Source organism: Microtus ochrogaster, linkage group LG2, assembly GCF_000317375.1.
Source record: "Microtus ochrogaster isolate Prairie Vole_2 linkage group LG2, MicOch1.0, whole genome shotgun sequence".
Lineage (NCBI taxonomy): Eukaryota > Metazoa > Chordata > Mammalia > Rodentia > Cricetidae > Microtus > Microtus ochrogaster.
Genome location: NC_022028.1, coordinates 32,836,237 through 32,839,577, shown reverse-complemented (window position 1 = coordinate 32,839,577; position 3,341 = coordinate 32,836,237).

Sequence of the window (3,341 nt, the reverse complement as noted above, 5' to 3'; positions counted from 1 at the left end):
GAGACCAGTCTGGTCTACAGAGCTAGTTCCAGGACAGGCTCCAAAGCCACAGAGAAACCCTGTCTTGAAAAACCAAAAAAAAAAAAAAAAAAAAGCAAGATGTTTGGGAACCTGGGGGGGAGGGGGGCTGGAGAGAGGAGCACTTACTATTCTTACAAAGGGCCTGGTTTTGGTTCCCAGCACCCACGTGGTGGCTCATAACCATCTGCAATTTCAACTCTAGGGGAGCTGATGTCCTCTTCTGACCTTTACTTGTGCCAGGCATGTGCTGTCTATACAAACAGACATGCAGGTAAAATACTCATACACATAAAATATAAATAAATAAAATGTATATTTAAAAGAAGCCAAACTGGGCAGTGGTGGTGTCCGTCTTTAATTCCAGCATTCAGGAGGCAGAGGTAGGTGAATTTCTGGGAGTCTGAGGCCAGCATGGTCTACAGGGCAAGTTCTTGGACAATGAAGGTTACAAAGCAAAAACCTGTTTCAAAAAAAAGAAGAGGAGGAGGAGAAGGAAGAGGAAGAAGAGGAGGAAAAAGAAAAAAGAAGCCACCAGAAGTGAGACTTCAGATATGACTCGGTTGGCAGACTGTTTAGTTATGCACAGAGTCCTGGGTTCAGTCCCCAGCACTGAGTAAAAGTGGGTATGGTAGCATATACATGTAACCCCAGCACTCTGCAGGGAAAGGTAGGAAGATCAGGTTCTCAAGGTTATCCTCAACCACATAACAGGTTTAAGGCTAGCCTGGGCTGTGAGACCCTGTCTTAAATAATGGAGAAGTAGCAAGTGTAGCCTGTCACACAGCTCTGAGCCTTACCTGTGAACCGCCCCGCCCCCAGCAGCACAGTTAGCCAGCACTTGTTTGGCATTTGTTGGGCTCTCTTTTTTGTTGTTGTGGCCCTGAAGGCCAATGAGTGGCCATGTTTGGAGAAGTCACTAAGAAAACACTAGAACAAGTAGCATAGGTTTTAAAGCTGTGCTTTTGTGGCCAAAACTACACACATAGCCAGGTGTAGGCTCACAGCTATTGTAACAGTACATAGGGGAGGCCAGCCCATTCAGGCCCCCTAGGAATCCTGTCTCAAAAAGCTCAACACACAGACACTTAGGCAAAAATTCAGGTTGAATATAACACCCAGGGTGTGGGGGCCACTAGACCACAAACCGAGTTAGCAGGCTGCAGGGGAAGAGGAAAAAGTTCACCTTGTCCTTCTCTGTACCAGGCCTGCTGGTTTTGCAGACGTTAGCTGTATTTTTTTTTTTCATTCAATAAAAATAGCTCTATGGGACAACATATTATAGCATTGGTGGAAATAAAAACTAGCAACCACATCACAGGGCGTTCTGCTGCAAACGTGGCCCCAGCTCCCCAGGCTGATTTATGCTGCAACGGTGGCTGCCTTCCCTGGTCCCAGGTGGGGCCTGGTCGTGGGGAGGAAGGGAGGAGGAGGTACAGAGCCATCAGCTGTTTCCCTTCACCAAGGCTAAAAGCACAGCTTTGTCTGAACCTGCCTTCTGCACTATAAAAGTTTCCGTCACAAAGCGTCCATTCAGGAAACCAAGGTTAGAGACCCTGGGCTTCCTGACTTGATTGGTCTCCTGGGCCCCCCCCTGGGGGGGGGGTGAGGCTGGGACCAGCCCAGCGGGGTGGGGTGCGACGGCTTTGCAGGTTACAGGATGTGAAAGTGAGGGCTGAGGTTAGGAGAAAGAATAAAAGGCCAAGAGTAGAACACACCCAGCAAAGGCTGTGTGCACTTCTCTTCTTCAGGGTTTCCTGTGGGTGAGCTGAGAACATTGTGTTCTGGCTAGGAACTTATCCTGTGGGGGCTGCTCCCCTCTCTTGGCCTCTGGGTCCTAGTGCTGTGCTTCAGCCTAGGCTTGCCTGCGGAAGCTGTTTCTCCTATCGTGCACTGTAGAGTACAGTCCCAGCCATCTCCATGACATCTTCCAGGTTATGATGCTGTCACACAGGAGCACTTCATGTCCTCGTAACAAGACGTTCAGGAGATGGGAAGGACGCACCAGCATCTATGTGTATTCCTGGCTTCAGGAGGCCAGAACTAATGTTGAACCGTTATTTTTTTTATTTTGGCTTTAGTTTTTGTTGTTGTTTATTTGTTTGCTTAGGATTTTTTGTTTGTTTTTGAGAAAGAGTTTCTCTGTGTAACAGCTCTGGCTATCCTGGAACTTGATTTGTAGACCAGGCCGGCCTCAAACTTAGAGATCTACCTGTCTCTGCCTCCCTAGTGCTGGGATTAAAGGATTGCCCCACCACTGCCCACTTTGAACCATTATTTTAATGAATCTTTGCCTTCCAAGTTTTCTAAAGATACTTGAGAATACAAGCCTCTTAAATGTTTTGTTTGTTTGTTTTTCCTATCTTAGGAATGCATATAGATGGAATACCAGGTCTTATACATACATGCTAAACACAGACTCTTCCACTGAGCTATACCCCCTGCCCCGAAAGGCATTTTGTTCATTTGTGACAGTATCATCTAGCCCAGGCTGACCTAGGACTCCAGACAACCCTCCTGTCTTAGTTTCCCAAGTGCTAGAATCACAGGCGTGAGCTACCAGGCAACAGGTGCTTCTTTCCCTTCTCTCTTTTTTTTTTTTTTTTTTTTTTTTTTTGGTTTTTTGAGACAGGGTTTCTCTGTGGCTTTGGAGCCTGTCCTGGAACTAGCTCTGTAGATGTAGACCAGGCTGGCCTAGAACTCACAGAGATCCGCCTGCCTCTGCCTCCCGAGTGCTGGGATTAAAGGCGTGCGCCACCACTGCCCGGCTCTTTCCCTTCTCTTACTGCATTTATTGTTTGTGTGCACTTGTGTACACCGTGGTGAAGGTGTAGAGGACCGGGGACAACTTTTGGGAGCCTCTTCTCTCTTTCCACTGTGGTTCTAAGGATCGAACTCTGATCCTCAGTTTTGTCCCTAAAGTGCTTTTACCCACAGTGCCATCTTGCTGGCCCTTCTCTTTTTTCAAATTCTTGTGTGTAGCATATGCATGTGTTATGCACTTGTGTGTGTGTATGTGTGTGCTAAGTATGTGATATGTGTGTACATGTGTGTACATGTCTGTGTATGAGTGTATGAATATGCAGAGGCCAAGGGGTCATGAAGTTGTCCTCCTCTGTCATTCTCTGTAGCAGGCTTTTTCTTTTGGGCCACCAAACAGTTTTCAAATTATGACATGGAAACTTAGTTTTGAATACTCGGCCTAGCTTGGCACATTTCTGGCTAGCTCTTTTAATTTAAATTAACCTGTCTGTCTACCTTTTGCCTCGGGGCTTATTACCTTTCTTCTGTATTTCTTACTTTCACTGCTTCTCCATGTCTGG